Below are 17,632 nucleotides of genomic sequence, written 5' to 3'. Positions count from 1 at the left end.
TATGAATAGAGTCCCAAAGCAGTACCGCACTCGGAGGTGGGTGCCTGACTGGTTACACCAAGAAATCCTGCAATACAGATCGTGCAAAATGGCCGTCCCTCCTAGCCTCCGAGTACAAGCAGTAATGCTTTGCGAAGGTGTGGAGGGACGCCCAAGTTGCTGCCTTGCAAATATTCATCACTGAAACCCCTCTTGCCAGGGCCGAAGTAGTGGACTTAGCCCTGGTGGAATGGGCTCTGATACCCTCAGGGGGAACTTTCTTTGCCAATGATTAGCAGATCTTGATACAAAGAATGACCCACCTGGAGATTGTTCTTTTATGGACTGCTCTGCCCTTCCTCTGTCCAATATACCCCACGAACATCTGGTCCTCCAGGCGAAAGACTTTCGTCCTTTCAGTATAAAAACTAAGCACCCTTTTAGGGTCCAAATGGTGATGCCTCTCTTCCTCCTTCGAAGGGTGAGGAGGAGGGTAGAAAAGTGGAAGGGTAATGGTCAGCCCTATATGAAAAGGAGTGACAACTTTTGGCAGGAAACCCGCCCTGGTTTTCAACACCACTTTATCTGGGAAGAACAAGGTAAAGGGGGGGTTTAACAGAAAGAGCTTGAAGCTCACCAACCCGCCTAGCCGAGGTTATAGCAATGAGAAAAACTGTTTTAAGCACAAGAAACCTTAGCGGGCAAGAGTGCATGGGTTCAAAAGGTGACCCCATTAAAAAGGTTAAACAAGATTTAGGTCCCACTGAGGGATATGAAAAGGAGTGGGAGGAAATCTATTAACTACCCCCTTCAAGAACCTAATCACAGTAGGCGATTTAAACAAGGAGGGCTGATCCAGGAGGCAAAGAAAGGCTGACAGAGCAGCCAAATAACCCTTAAGTGTAGCCCCACCTGCCGGCATAAACCTTTTGACAACAGGATCTGAACCTCCTGCTGCAACAGGAGATGGTCTTCTGAACAAAACAAGGGACGGGGAGGAATGGGAGGAGGAATTCCTGAAAAGGGAGAGCATATCCTTTTCTCACAATGTTTAGAACCCATGAGTCTGATGTAATTGACTCCCACTTGTGGAGAAAAAGACCTAATCTTCCCCCTACAGGAGAAGTGTGGTTGAAAATGGGAAGAAAACTAGGGCTGCTTTCCTTGCTGTTGTCCTCCAGAGGAAGAGGATGATGCAGGGTCCTGCTGGGTGGCCCCTCTTGTCCGAACCCTCCCCCGCCCTCTAAAAGATCTATATGGGAGGCTGGCAGGCTTAGGGACAGTAGATTGGGGTCTCCCACGGTAGACGGCTCCACGCCCAAACCCCCTGAACCTCCGAAAGGACCTGAAAGGGGTAGCAGAGGAGGCTTGCAGACCCAAAGACTTTGCCGTGGCCCGACTATCTTTAAAGCGCACTAGGGCAGAGTCCGCTTTATCACCAAACAGTTTCTCTCCATCAAAGGGCAAATCCAATAAAGTAGTCTGTACATCAGAAGAAAACCCAGCGGACCTCAACCAAGCATGCCTCCTGGTAGCGATAGATGTACCCATTGCTGTGGCCACTGAGTCCGTGGAATCTAGACCAGACCGGATTATCTGTTTTGCCGCAGCCTGAGCATCAGAAAGAAATTCACCGGATTGTCCCTGTACATCCTGTGGCAGGTCAGGAACCATAGCTCTAGCAGAGTCCATCACGGTGTGGACATATCTATCAAGAACACAAGTAGCATTCGCAGTCTTGAGAGCCTTGCTACAGGAAGAGTTTTTTCTTTGCAGATTGTTCCATCCTTTTAGATTCCCTGTCCGATGGAATCACTGGTAAGGAGCCTGGAGCAGATTGTGTGGAGCTAGAGACCTGAACAACCAGACTCTCAGGGGTAGGATGTTTCGATATGAACCCCAGGATCTCCAGGTGCAACTCTCTACCTTATCGCCACAGACCTATTAACAGCAGGTGAGGACACAGGCTTCCTCCAAAGCTCTAATATGGTGACGATGCCAGGACCACTCACCTGGAATTCAGGTATCCGCTGGAGCGAAGAGGTAACCCACACCCCTATGAATTATTCCCTCAAAGCCAAGAATAACAGCTACTGAGGGAATAACTCCCAGGGGGAGGGAAGATGGGAGAGGGAATAGATAAACTGGTATCAGAAGCTCCTGTGACATCCAATCCAAAGGAATGCGCCTCTTTTATAGTATATCACAATGCCTATGTGAGAGACAATGAACAAAAATAAGTATAGCCCTTTAGTGTGTGGAAAACAATGTGACCAATCAAAACACACATTCGCACACCGTAGTCAATGCTGTAATCAATGCTGGCAATGAGTGCTGACAGGTAAAATTAAAGTTCCATTAATGTTCACTTCTTTTCATTGATGTAAGCAATATTGTCTTTCCATTTCTCTCTATTCTTTCAATAGAATTTCAGGATCCTTTAAGTTACCAACAAACGGGGCAAGTAAAAAAAAAACAAAAAAAAAAAGACTATTACTGCATAGTCAATTCAAAAACGTGTCCTGATTAACTTTTACCATAATGTTCCAAAGTTAAAAAAATAAGAGACAGCAGTTTCTTTGAAATAAATGTTGAACTTTATAAACAGTCTTTCCCTGAGAAAGTCGCATTAATTTCTCTCTTTTTCTCTGTAAAAGAAATCTGATAACACTGACCTTGAAGCACAGGGGGCAGGATAAGAATCCTACTAGTAAAGCTGCTGGGCTTTGCCTTTTACAAGAGATGAACCAAAATCCTTTTTTGCAGGAAATCTGCTCACTCACACGAAGACTTCAAGGATCCTCACAGGAACACTCTGACACAAAAGCCAGAACTCTCGAAGCCAAGCAAGGAAATGATGATTGATTTGGCTCAAATAGCTTTTTACTCACGTTATTAGACACAGGAGACAAGCAGGTGGAAATACATGCGACAAGGATGATGAGTCATCAGTATCACATTTGAAGACTTTTGTGGGGAAGAATTTAGCATGGTTTGTGCACTGAGAAAGAACCAGCATGCTTTTTGTATGATCAGCAACACAAACACTCACACCAAAACAATAACAAAGAAGTATTCTCTATACTCCATGGGGTGTACTAGAAGGGACAAGTCCTAACCATAAGAACAGTGCAATATCCTATATTTTCCTACACCTTTTGATGGGGCGCTTTGCACGAAGGGACACAGACAACGCACAATGAGTGCTTCCTAACATATGGGCTCCGTAAGAGCATCGTTGAACGGAAGCAAAGGATCCGCAGAATTTGAAGGGTGTAGGACCTCGGTCGATCCATTCCAAGGAAGTGTCAAGCCCACTGGCCGAATCCAGTCCTTGATATTCTCCAAAGGGCTCCACAATCTCCCCCTCCTCTAACAACTGCTGTTGGTACTCTTCCTCTTCTAAAAGTCTCAAGGCCTTTTTACACGCTCAGTCTGGCCTCTAAACTCAGCCAATTAGAATTGGCCGACGTCGAGGACACTGGCTTCAAAACCTGAAGACGCGGAACAGGAGAGGAAGGTTGGCTTCGTCGAATCCATCATTCGGATCCGGCACCGGAGTGGATCCCAGTGGCACAGAGGATACTTGAGGCTCCACCATCGGCGTCGACTGATGAGGGAATGAGATCGGCGCCATAGGTCTGGAAGGCGATTTCATCGGAACCACAGGACCTCGAGGCGGCATCATCGGCGCCGATCCGGCACCCTCTGCTGGATAGAAGGGCATAAACAGCGCCGCCTTGTATGGAGCCCAACGAAAATGCTAATGGACCCGTGGGACCAGCCGGTGCACCAGCAGGGACCATAGCTTTAAACATACAGAACATGACATTTAAAAATGCCGCCGGATCCGCTCCCGGAGCCGGGAAGGCAGGATACCGCTGGTCTTGCTGAACATCAGAATCATGAGCAGCAGCTGAAAACCGAGGACTGTCCGGAGGTGCCACTATCTCGAAGACTGACTGCGCCGGAGAAGCCTGAGGGCTCTGAGGTTGCGGAGTCACCGTCGGACTCACCTCCCACCGCTCCGTTGAGATGGAGACCTTGATCGGTTCAGAGTCAAACGACGCAGAGAGTCATGACTACACCGTTTCTTAGGTCTCTTCGACGAACTATGGGAAGAGGATCTATGATGACTCTTATGCCCCTTCTTCGCTTCGGCCAAAAAGAGTTTGGCCTCTCTCTCTTTCAGAGCCTTAGGATTCATGCTCTGGCAGGAAACACACTCCTCAACATCATGCTCAGAGCTCAGGCGCCAAAGACAATTGTCATGAGGGTCAGTAACCGACATGCGACCCCCGCACTCTCGACATGGCTTGAATCCCAACTTCCTAGGAGGAGACATTGTAACTAGAAACTGGATTGAAACTAGCAACAAGATGAAACACCTCCAACCGTAGCGAGACCTAGGAGAAAACTGTTAGCGTCTAAGGCACTGAAAAAAGGGAACTGACATCAGCGCGCCGGCAAGGACCTCTTATTGGCACAGTGACATCAGACGGAGTCGCATGGAGCCGTGCAATTGTGACGTCGACGTGGAGAGCTGGGAAGAAGATTGGTCAGATGCTGGCACATGGGTGAATTCATATGGTGAGGAATCCACAGGTAGTTGTATCCATCAGAACAGGTGTTACAGCATGTTGTGGGTTGAGTTTCAACTTGTTGGTATTTCCTATAGGAGGGCGTTTACAGGTAGTTTGAGCATACTGAATGATCCCCAACTGCTTCCTGGCTAGAATTAAATGACTAAAATGAGTACATATGCTTCGGCAGATGACCATTGTGTTCTTTTTTTTTTAGACTGTCCAGCACAATTAGGTTGATGCAATGAGCTAAGCACAGGACTCAAACAGCTATCATCAGCCTAATTTTGGCTATATTCCTGCCACTGCTAGAGACAAATACAATGCAGAGAGCTTTGGATTGAAGCCATTCATTGACTCTGGTGTTAAACTCACTCAAGATGTTGGCAGATGTATGCAATTTCTCCACAGCAAACACTGCAACTATTGCATGCTACCGAATACCCAGAAAAGCACTGTCAGAATAACCAGCAGCTACCCTTTCCTTAAATCCCTGAATAGAGATCCTGTATGCAGTGATACATGTGTAATCTGTTGCTTGAAAACTGATATGCATGTCTCTCATTGGGTAGATGGACTGAATAGCACTCTGCTTCACATTGTTGCCACGTAATTGCAGCACATCATGATGTAGCACTTACATTAAAATTATGGAAAAATACATCAGGCGGGGAAGCTTTCACTTTGGGCAGAGAGCCTGGACAAATTCCAGAAAGGGAGGAGGTCAAGCGCTAATATTTTAACCAGCTTTCTGAGGTATAAAAAGGGCATTTTTGTGGATTTGGTGGTAGGGTGACTCCTTGGTAAACATAGCCTTAATAGTAGATTGTTTTAGTTGGGCTACTGCTGTCACAAGTGACCTACAGGTACCATCAAGCAGGTAGGATGGCTGTGCTTTTTGGAGTTACAGTCACTTTATACTGCTGTCCGTGGCACATGCAGGTGTTGCTGCGGGTGATGAGTGCATGTAGGAGGCTGGCCTGGCTTGTAGTGGGTACCAGAGGTACTTACACCTTGTGCCAGGTCCAGTTATCCCTTATTAGTGTAGAAGAGGTGTGTCTAGCAGCTTAGGCTGATAGAAGGTAGCTATGGCAAAGCAGCTTAGGCTGAACTAGGAGACATGTAAAGCTCCTACTATACCACTGGTGTCATAGGCACAATATCATAAGAAAACACAATACACAGAAGTACTAAAAATAAAGGTACTTTATTTTTATGACAATATGCCAAAAGTATCTCAGTGAGTACCCCCAGTATGAGGATAAGTTATATACACAAGATATATGTACACAAACCAAAATTATGCAGGTAATAGCAAGAAAAGTAATGCAAGCAATGTAAAGTTACAGTAGATTGCAATAGGAGCACATAGGTATAGGGGCAACACAAACCATATACGCCAAAAGTGGAATGCGAACCACGAATGGACCCCAAACCTATGTGAGCTTGTAGAGGGTCGCTGGGACTGTAAGGAAACAGTGAGGGTTAGAAAAATAGCTCACCCCAAGACCCTGAAAGGTAGGTGTAAAGTGCACCTACTACCCCCAGAGAGCACAGAAGTCGTGATGGGGGTTCCTGCAGGAAGAACAAACACCAGCAATGCAACAACAGTGGATTTCCGGGCCTGAGTACCTGTAAGACAAGGGGACCAAGTCAATAGTCGTGACAGTGTCGAGAGTGGGCAGGAGACCAGGAAATGCCAGCTGAGGGTGCAAGAAAGCTGCCACCTGTTGGAAGAAGGTTGGAGTTCTGCAAGAAAGAAGAGGACTAGGAACTTCTCCTTTGGAGGATGGATGTCCCACGTCGCGAAGAAGCTTGCCACGCAGAAAGACCGCAAACAAGTCTTGCTAGCTGCAAGGGTCATGGTAGAGGTTTTTGGGTGCTGCTGTGGCCCCGGAGGGACCAGGATGTCGCCACTTGGAGGAGGAGACAGAGGGGGCGCCCAGCAACGTAGGAAGCCCTCACAGAAGCAGGCAGCACCCGCAGAAGTACCTGAACAGGCACTTAGAAGAAAAGTGAACCGGAGTCCACCCGAAGTCACAAAAGGGAGTCCCACGACGCCGGAGGACAACTCAGAAGGTTGTGCACTGCAGGTTAGAGTGTCAGGGACCCAGGCTTGGCTGTGCACTAAGGAAATCCTGGAAGAGTGCACAGGAGCCGGAGCAGCTGCACATCACGCGGTACCCAGCAATGCAGTCTAGTGTGGGGAGGCAAGTACTTATCTCCACCAAACTTGGACTGAAGAGTCACTGGACTGTGGGAGTCACTTGGACAGAGTTGCTGAGTTCCAGGGACCACGCTCGTCGTGCTGAGAGGGGACCCAGAGGACTGATAATGCAGTCTTTTGGTGCCTGCGTTTGCAGGGGGAAGATTCCGTCGACCCACGGGAGATTTCTTCAGAGTTCCTGGTGCAGAGAGGAAGCAGGCTACCCCAGAGCATGCACCACCTGGAAACAGTCGAGAAAGCTGGCAGGATGAAGCGATACAAGGTTGCTAGTAGTCGTCTTGCTACTTTGTTGTGGTTTTGCAGGTGTCTTGAGCAGTCAGCAGTCGATCCTTTGGCAGAAGGTGAAGAGGGAGATGCAGAGGAACTCTGGTGAGCTCTTGCATTCGTTATCTGGTGAGATCCCCAAAGCAGAGACCCTAAATAGCCAGAAAAGGAGGTTTGGCTACCTAGGAAGGAGGATTGGCTTTCAAGAGAGGTAAGAGCCTATCAGAAGGAGCCTCTGACGTCACCTGCTGGCACTGTCCACTCAGCAGTCCAGTGTGCCACAAACACCTCTGTTTCCAAGATGGCAGAGGTCTGGGACACACTGGAGGAGCTCTGGGCACCTACCCTGGGAGGTGCAGGTCAGGGGAGTGGTCACTCCCCTTTCCTTTGTCTAGTTTCGCGCCAGAGCAGGGCTGGGGGATCCCTGAACCAGTGTAGACTGGCTTATGCAGAGATAGGCACCATTTGTGCCCATCAAAGCATTTCCAGAGGCTGGGGAGGCTATTCCTCCCCAGCCCTCACACCTATTTCCAAAGGGAGAGGGTGTAACACCCTCTCTCAGAGGAAGTCCTTTCTTCTGCCTTCCTGGGCCAGGGCTGCCTGGACCCCAGGAGGGCAGAAACCTGTCTGAGGGGTTGGCAGCAGCAGCTGCTGCAGTGGAGACCCTGGAAAGGCAGTTTGGCAATACCCGGGTTCTGTGCTAGAGACCCGGGGGATCATGGAATTGTCCCCCCCAAAGCCGGAATGGCATTGGGGTGACAATTCCATGATCTTAGACATGTTACATGGCCATGTTCGGAGTTACCATTGTGACGCTGTACATAGATGGTGACCTATGTACAGTGCATGCGTGTAATGGTGTCCCCGCACTCACAAAGTCCGGGGAATTTGCCGTGAACGATGTGGGGGTACCTTGGCTAGTGCCAGGGTGCCCACACACTAAGTAACTTTGCACCCAACCTTCACCAGGTGAAGGTTAGACATATAGGTGACATAAGTTACTTAAGTGCAGTGGTAAATGGCTGTGGAATAACATGGACGTTATTTCACTCAGGCTGCACTGGCAGGCCTGTGTAAGAATTGTCAGAGCTCCCTATGGGTGGCAAAAGAAATGCTGCAGCCCATAGGGATCTCCTGGAACCCCAAAACCCTGGGTACCTCAGTACCATATACTAGGGAATTATATGGGTGTACCAGTATGCCAATGTGAATTGGTAAATTTAGTCACTAGCCTGTTAGTGACAAATTTGGAAAGTAGAGAGAGCATAACCACCGAGGTTCTCGTTAGCAAAGCCTCAGTGAGACAGTTAGGCATCACACAGGGAACACATACAGGGCACATACTTATGAGCACTGGGGCCCTGCCTGGCAGGGTCCCAGTGACACAGACTAAAACAACATATATACAGTGAAATATGGGGGTAACATGCCAGGCAAGATGGCACTTTCCTACAGTGCAAACTATGGGGGGAAGACTCATACGGCTGCTTTGCATAATGTTGCTGCTGGCGGCATCATCATCTTCCAAGTCACCACCTTCTTCTGCCACTTCAGCTACTGCTTCTCTTTCACCACCAGCAGATATGTTTTTAAGTTGATCTTCCCAAATGATTGCATTTGGTTTCTTCAAATGGGACAGTTGGCCTCTGTTACAATAAGGCCTACCCAGCTTACCATGACAAACTTTCTTGCAGCAAATGAAGCATTCTGCAATGTGTTCCTCATGTGGGCTAACTATAAAGAATTCCCATATGAGGAGGAGAGCTTTCTTATTATGCCTGAAGAACTGAAAGTGAAGCTAAGTGGTTTTGTTGTTGGTCTTTATGCTGGGCTTGATGTGACTGTCCTATGGGTGGTGGTGATGGCTGGAGGTTTCTGGGCTCTTGCAAGTATGAAAGCAGTTGGTGAGCATTCTGAATAGGAGGAAAATTATATTTAGTCTGTGCCACCCTCCACTCTGACAATCAATGACTTCACCACCTTCCCCACTTACAAAGCTTTCTGGAACCTTCCATTTCCTCTAGGACTCGGTTCGGGATCCAGTCCATGACCAGATCATCAGATAAGGAGCTTGAAGATGATGGAGTGTTCTTTCTTTTCATTGCTGGAGACCGCCAAGCAAAGAGGGAAAGAAAATTCTCAACACCACCTCGCTCAGCAGAAAAACCAACCTCCTGTTGTAGCCCTACTTATGGAAGATCTCCAAATGGTGTCTCAGCTTATACAGCTCCTGTATTAGCGCCAGGATACCCTCACGGGTGAGCTGTGAGGTACACAAATACATATAACGTAAATTAAAATTTATTGCTGGATGTGTCTCCTGTTGTTGACTTTCCTGCAACTTGGCTTGCTGATGAGAAAATTTAATTTCAGATTCACTGCTCTCTGTTACTGCAGTCCCTTTAACATTAAGAGACATGGGCTTAATTTTTGGTGGTGATGCCATTATGCAGGAATGGTCCTCCTCCCAGTCTCTTCCTGCCCAGAGGGTGCAGCAGTACAACACAGTTCCTTAAAAAAGGATGAAGTTGTATTGTTCTCCTAGCCTGCTACTTTTTGGCAGGAACCTTCTTCTTTGAGACCATATTCTTAGCAATATTAGTTGATATGTAGCACAAGCAGAAGCACTTAGAAGAGAATTCAGGTGTCATTGTCAGATAATTTACATACTTCGCCATGTCATTAACGTGTTTGTCTTGCGCACCTGCATGCAAAAAAAACAAGCATTTGAAATGCATTAGGTCTTACATTTGCTTGAGTTCGAGCTATTGGCATAAATGCATAACTGGACTTTTCTTGCCACATAAACTGCCCACCCCTGCCACATAATTTGGTCCTCTCTGCCACACAATTCCTGCATTTAACTAAAGCACTTCCATTTACCTTCTTCTTCTATCTGCAGTAAAAAAAATGAAAATATTGCCATTTAGCAAGCTAATTTAAATCTGCCATGTTAATTAGATTAGAGTACCACTTTCTACGACCCTCCATCAGAGCTGCTGGCAGACTAACATATTGATGAAGAGGGCAAATCAAATTGTGTAAAGTGCAACATAAGACAAACGTAAAGCATTTACCAATGAAACCAAAGGAATTTTGAAAGGCAGGCCAAGGAACGAATTAGTGATGGGTGTGGTGAAAATCCACAGAAGTAGATTACAACATGTCGACAGACAGTGCATGTGCACTGCCTGTCTGCGACCTAAAAAAGGCTTACACAATAAAGCAGATAATTTAGATTGTCAATCATGGCGTACATGTCCTTAATTAAGAACTCTTTCCATTTAAATATGCTAAATCTCAGAGTTCCATTCATTCTTGTACACCATTGCAATGTGTACATCATTGCAACGTCAGCTTGTTTTCACACTTATCCAATATGTAAAACATGCATTGCTCTGCCTGTTTATGTGCTGCCTTCATATGCAAAGCACAATTGCAACATCGGTTTCCAATTTGCCCCAGTAAAGGAGCATTGCATGGCAATCTCCTCATCACAGCAGTATTGGAAAAATTATACTGGTCACATTCAACAATGCCTTTTTTATGCTAAGCAGACGTAACAATGTAAATTTTCTTATTGCGTCAGTGTGTAAAATACACTGTCATGTCAGTTGCCATATTTCCTAAGTAATATATCATAGCAACGCCAGTTTGCACGGTACAAATTGCCCCCACATGACTGACCATGCACTATTGGTTCTCTGAGGGCCCACAGTAGCTGAATCAATGTCTAGTGGCTGGAGCTAGTACAGAGGGGGCTGTTTGAAAGAAGCCCATGTCAGCTCAGTTGTTAGACAGAGGTCCTACCTATGACAGACAAAGGTCATTCTATGTCAGGACCGGAGGCTCTGATTATGCTTCTCTTTCTATGCTTTAATAACTTTCAGCAGCCAATAAGAAAGACTTTTCCATGAAAACTACAAATCCCATGAACCCAACTTAACACCTGAACAACCAGAGTCCAGCCCTATAAAACCTTCATGACAAAACGTCTCTTCCTCTTTCTTTGCTGCTCCGCAGCCAGTTAAGTCATTTTCCCTTAGTGCGATTCGTACATATTTATTACTTGTTACTGTTGGTATTTACTTTGCGCGCTTTCGCGCCGCTGACTGCCTTATTTATTGAATTCGTTATTCATTTTGTTTTATTTTTAGACGGTCCGGACGGCTTGCCGTCTGAGTCTTTGGTGGAGTGGGAGCTTCATTAAGGGAGCTGGGATCGCATGGCCTCACTGCGTAGTCCTATTTTTATGTCAATGGCACGCTTCGGGTCTGCGCGAGCCAGCAAACATGTTCCTTCTTGTTGAGGATTTCCCGGCTTGCGCGTCCAGATTCCCCACAGCACGTCTTGCCACGTGTGTTCCCCTGTGCCTCATTAAGCACCTGGAGGCAATTTTTTTTGTTATAAGGCTCTTCCTCATAACCCCTTGTTCCCTTTGAACGCCCTGGCAGACTGACCTGTCAGGGTTGTAAAATCCTTTAAGGCTTTTGGCCTAGAGCTTGTCAAGTGCTCCCTCCACGCTCTATCTAATTTGTTACACTTGATTGGGGTCATATATTACCAGCTCCCCCTTTTAAGCCTCCCCATTTGTCACAGTGGTGATTACATATACTTTTTACTCTGGGTTGAGTCCATCATTTACCAACCATGTATGAAGAATATCAAGAAAGGGATGAGAACTACTATTTTGAAGAAATGCACACCAATTCGTTTGAACAGGATTTTGTTCAGGCACTGGACGCAGGAGTGTGCCAGACTGTTAATGATGCATTGGCTAAAGCTATTACCCCTTTAAAGCCTCACCTTCATGGGTTTGCTCAACCACAAGGCTGGCTTCCCCCCGCCGGGGGCTTTATTGACAGGTGCACAACTTTACCCTCTGAGAAAATTCACTCTGAAGCCTTCGAGAAACTTGCGGCTTCTTTAGCTAATGAACACCCCTACAGTATGCCTGCAGATCCCCGCTCAGAAGGGTTCACAGAAGATTCCGACACTACCTCATCTCTAGGTTCGTCCAAAGGCGACTCGCAACCACCACACAAACGTAAGGCTAAAACCCATCATTCCTCTGCCAATAAACAGGCAAAATGTTTGAACCGGGAGAAATTTCCATCCCAGATCTACTGCTTAGATACCTCCCCCTGAGGTAACAGACTACGTGAAACACCACATTAGACAAGAATTTGATATGGAGGTGCGCGCACGCTTACGTTCGGAATGCCCCAGACCGGATCTCCCGGACAAGGTAGCAGACTCCCAAAATAGATCCATCCACAGTGACTTACCTTAAGAAGTATATGAAGGACCCTAAGAAGGGCATCGATAGAGCTTGGAAATCCTGTCAGGACAAACTCTTAGACTTGTCAAGTCTCTTGACTAAGATACTGGAACTAGCATATCATGTGAAAGCACCCAACACTCCTATAGATACGGAAACCCTTATTGACTGGTCTCAACGTGTGATCTGTCTGTTGTCAATACCAACTACGCCATTTCTAATGAACGTCGCCACTCTATCCTGATGAAACTGGACCCTAAATTAGCAGATCTTGCATCCTGAGAAGCGGGTCCGGCAGCTCAGGGCCTTTTATTTGGAGCCCCTTTTCTTAAAGAACTGTCCAAATTTGTTGCTACTTTTTCTAGTCTGGATAAAGCACAAGGTTCAATCAAAAGAGCCCTTCAACCTCTTTTTTTCCTGGGCCAGATGCTTCAGGGGGTGACCGTTCAGACTTGGTTATCAGAATCCAGCTTCCAGGGCCACAGGGGTAGAGATGGCTATCAAGAGCACACCTCCTCCTTCTATCCTTCCAGACGGGCCTTCAGAGGCCGCTTTTGTAGAGGAAGGTTCAGGGGCACAGCTGCCGCCATCCAGGATTCCTCTCCTGCAGGTGAGAATTATTCTGTGGGAAGAGGTTTCTTTAGGGGGTCGCACTCAATTTTTCTACCACAATTGGCAAAATCTCACAAACGATCCTTGGGTGCTAGTGTCCGTTCTGGGATTCAAGATAGAATTCTTTCAGTCTCCCCATCAACTTACATTCCCCAGCACGCTTTATTTTTCCCACTCAGATCTGATTATCATTCAAAAAGAGATTCTTGCTCTCCTATCAAATGATGCGATAGAGGAAACAGATTTGCATCCCAGAGGGTTTGTGAGCCCCATTTTTCTGGTAGACAAAAAAGGTGGCGGCTCAAGATTGAATTCTTTTAATTTGAGAACCAATCAGTGGATTCTGTATTGACTCAAGATGGAGGGCATCCATTTACTAAGAGACGTCCTCCGGACGGGAGATTGGATGGTCTGGCTGGATCTGAAAGATGCTTATCTGTCTGTTCCTGTCGTCCCTCCCCACAGACGTTTCCTCCAGTTTCGGTGGAAAGGAAAGATTTGCGAATTCAAGGTTCTTCCCTTCGGCCTGTCGTTGGCTCTGTGGTGTTTCACGAAGCTGATGAGGCCGGTGGTGGGATGTCTGAGAGCCAGAGGTGTTTGTCTGATCATGTATCTGGAAAACATAATAATTATTTCCCAGTCTCCCCAGACGGTTATGATTCACATGGAATGGGCACTCTCTCTCCTTCAGGAGTTAGGTTTTGTTATCAACATCCAAAAGTCCATTCTAACCCCTTAACAATCTATAGAATTCCTAGGTTTTTTTGGTGGACTCTCCTTCAGCTCAATTGATTCTTCCTCAAACAAAAGTGAGGAACATCAAGAGAGAATTGAGACTAACTTTGTCTAAGACGACTGTGTCCTTGAGGTTCCTGGCTCGTCTGGTGGGATTGCTAGCCTCTTCTATTCAAGCAATCTTACCGGGCCCCCTGCACTACAGGTCTCTTCAATGCCTGAAGACCCTGCACCTGAACAAGGGCTTGTCTTACTCCCAGTGAGTTCCCCTATCAGAAGAGGCGAAAAAAAAAAAATCTTGGTGGTTAACTCACATGGAGGCATGGAACGGGAGAGCCATTTTTCCCTGTTCCCCGGACCTAGTCATAGAGGCGGATGCCAGTCTGTGGGGTTGTGGCGGGGGGGGGGCTCGTTTTGACTAATCTCCACCTGGGGTCGCTGGTCCCAGGAGGAACTTTCACTGCATATCAATTGCCTTGAACTCTTAGTGGGTTCCTTTGCAATTCGCAGCTTCACGGCGGGCAAGGCAAAATGTTGCATTCTCAGGATGGACAATGTTTCAGCGGTTCGGTATGTAAACAAGCTGGGAGGAACTCGCTCACATTTACTGACAGACTGCCACAGACTTTTGGCATTGTGGTCTCCAGAATCACATTTCGGTGACAGCGGAGTACCTACCAGGTCAACGGAATGTGATAGCAGACTAGCACTCCTGTCATTTGATGGATACCAACGATTGCATCCTCGAGTTTTCAAGACTGTCATGCGGAAGTGGGGTCTGTGCATAATTGATCTTTTCGCTTCACATCTGAACACTCAACTCCCGGCGTACTTCAGTCGGCGTCCGGATCCGTGAGCGAGAGCGACGGATGCTTTCCTCCAAGATTGGACTCCATTCCTCTCTTATGCGTTACCTCCATTTGTAATGATCCCCAGAGTCCTAGCTCATCTTCAGAGACAAGAAGCGGATATGGTTTTGATCTCCCCATATTGAAGTGCCCAGCCTTGGTTTCCCATCATTATGGCTGCTCCCCCCAGTCTCTTGCCCTGGTGTTGGAACCTCCTTCTGGATGCGGAAGGATCTTCTCATGCCTTGATCCTATCAGGTCACCTGTCTCTACTAGCTTGGTGTCTTTCAGGCAAAACTGGAGTCTCCCAGGCCTTTTGAGCGAAGGTCAGGAATTCAATCAATCAATCTTGGGCCCCCAACACACATAAATGTTATGCCTCAGCTTGTAGATGCTGGTGTAGTTGGTGTACTTCACGGGGTTCAGATCCCTTTAATGCTGATTGCACCTTGATCTTACATTTCCTGCCTTCTTTAGCCACCTCAGGGATGGCTTACAATTCTATTAACAATTTTCGCTCAGCCATTTCTGCCGGGCATGTCTTTATTGACAGTAGACCTACTGGTCAGTTACCTGTTTGTAAATTAATTTGGGGCATTAGGATGTTAAACCCTCCCTTTACCCAAATATTCAGAGCTTTGAGATGTTAACACTGTTCTATGGTTTTTAAGATTCCGCTTTCTGCTAAGCTTACCATCCTGCTTTGTCTCATATCTTGTAAATGTGTGCCTGACGTTAAAGCTTTAGATTTAGCAGGGAGACGTTTATCCCCTGAAGGTGTTTCGTTTGTCATATCTAGAAGAACTAAGGGCAATATCAGATTGGTATCCTACCCAGCATTTCTGGGTAATAGCAAGCTCTGCGTTGTGCAATGCCTGAAGGATTATGAGGTAAGTACTTCTGAATTTCGGTCTGATGTGTTACGCCAACTGCTTATTTCGCTCTAGAAACCATTTCGACCAGTTTCTTCAGGAACTCTGGCCAGATGGGTGAAATTTGATTTTGTCAGAAGCTGGCATTGATATTTCCGAATTTGGAGCACATTCGGTGAGGGGTGCTATGGTATCAAAGTCTTTTGCTCTTGGTTCTCGTTTAGAAGACATTTTGAATGCAGCAGATTGGTCTTCTGATTCCACGTTTAAAAGGTTCTATTATAAACCTATTTTGGATGTGTCGTCAGTAGTAATGGCAAGACTTTAAACTAGCATAATCAGAGCCTCCGGACCGAACATAGAATGAAAATTGTTCTATCGCGTTTAGAATTTTCAATTCTATTAAGGGCACGGAGGCGAGGATTATCCCACCCATTTTTTGAAATTTCATTATTAGGTCGTTCATGATCCCGGATATATTTGTTTGCATAATGTTTGAACTGATTTTTGCAACAAAAAAAAAAAAAAAAAAAAAAAAACTTTCCCACCCTGATATTGTATTATGTACATTAAAAAAAAATGTAGGATTTATATCTGTTTATTTAGACATAAGAGTGTTTATGGCTATATATTTTTTCTTCGTTCTAGGTCAAGAGGACAAATGATTCCTTTTCCATCGCCTGGATCTCTTCTTGGGATTTTTCTTCCACTTCATTGATGAGATGTTCTTCGTCCTGGTTCGGAAGTTTCGTTGTTCTTTTTTCTGGACTTTTAGGTTTATTTGTGACACTTTGGCATTAGTGCAGTAACTGTGTCTATGTGCAAAGAAAGAGGAAGATGTTTTGTAGGGCTGGACTCTATGGTTGTTGAGGTGTTATGGTGGATTCATGGGATTTGTAGTTTTCATGGAAAAGTCTCTCTTATTGGCTGCTGAAAGTTATTAAAGCATAGAAAGAGAAGCATAATCCTCGCCTCGGTGTCCTTAATAGAACTGAAAGTTCTAAACGCGATAGCTAGAAAATGTTTCAATCTAGCACACTGCGTTCTTTTTCTGTATACAGTAAACAAGGCTTCTGTAATCTGTCACATGCCTTTGTAGAACGAGCGGTCAATGGTGTCTCCCATACCTCCTTTGTCTTTATAAAACGATTACAGCAGGGCGCAGCTAAAAGGGCACAGATCCATTTTAGCTCAATCCCTGGAACTCTCTGAGATTAGAGCTGAAATAGGAGCACAGATATGTAACCAAAAATTAAAGAGATTAGCAAAATCAACAAACTACTATCTATTAATGAGAAAAATGAAGTGTCCAGCAGAGTGTATACATTAACTAATGTTTAAACCAGTATTCGCTAACAAAGACTTGCCCTTACCCAAGGCTCTGTACATAGTGGTGAAATGCACCAACCTGGTTCTTGCTGGAAGTACAATGTCTGTACCCAGGCTGAGTTCTGCGGGTTCGGCACACACCTTAAGGGGCACCAAGAGGAAAAAAACAACAAAAAAAACCTCAGGACAGTGAGCAACAGCAAGCAGCGACTGAAAATCATAAGATGGAAGGAAGGGATGAAGTAGTGATAGAAATGCCAACAAGTCACCCCAGTAGGAGAGCAGCAGAATCCCAAGACTGTTTATCCGGTCCGAGCCACCAACACAGAAAATGGCCTTGCCTTGCTTGTCCTCTGCCACCGACGATTGATCACAATGCTGCCATCTTTCAAAGAAGCTGGAGAACTTTTATGAGTAGGATTGACGCTCGCTGATGTGAATAGGCGAGAGGCAGCGTGGTATAGGTTCCTGAGTGGTCACCCTCCAATGTTACTTGTTTGACTGCTAAGCCTGGTGACATGACAGAGCACTCCCATCTCTATGCAATGCTGACTCATCCCACTAGGCTAAAACATGATGCCGGAAAAATAGCAACAATGGGTTCTGTGAATCTGTGAAGCGGGTGCCATGCTGAAAAGAAAAAAAAAAAAGCTGCGGGCATGACAGGGCACTCACTTTTAGGAACATTTGTTGGAGGAGGTGGGGTCAAACTGTGAATGGGGCATGGGATAGGTGACTGCTCCCAACAGTGAAAGGAAGCATTTCCAAACCTTTGGAAAAGAATAGCCGAGATGAATAAAAATAAAGTAGTGTGCAGAAAGGAACAGAAACGAACAGAAGCAAATGCCTACATGTAATAGGGCCTATTGCTTTGGGGGGGGGGGGAGGGGGGGGAAAGCAGA

The 17,632-nt window shown here is 46.1% G+C and overlaps 1 protein-coding gene across 1 annotated transcript in view; it reads right to left on the bottom strand.

Moving 5' to 3' along the window:
- Positions 1-17,632, bottom strand: part of CHCHD1 (coiled-coil-helix-coiled-coil-helix domain containing 1) — a 139,042-nt gene that overhangs the window by 30,954 nt on the left and 90,456 nt on the right. The gene's annotated exons all lie outside the window — the stretch shown is intronic.

Source organism: Pleurodeles waltl, chromosome 6 (genome assembly GCF_031143425.1).
Source record: "Pleurodeles waltl isolate 20211129_DDA chromosome 6, aPleWal1.hap1.20221129, whole genome shotgun sequence".
In the NCBI taxonomy this organism is placed as follows: Eukaryota; Metazoa; Chordata; class Amphibia; order Caudata; family Salamandridae; genus Pleurodeles; species Pleurodeles waltl.
This window is presented reverse-complemented; position numbering and strand designations above follow the sequence as displayed.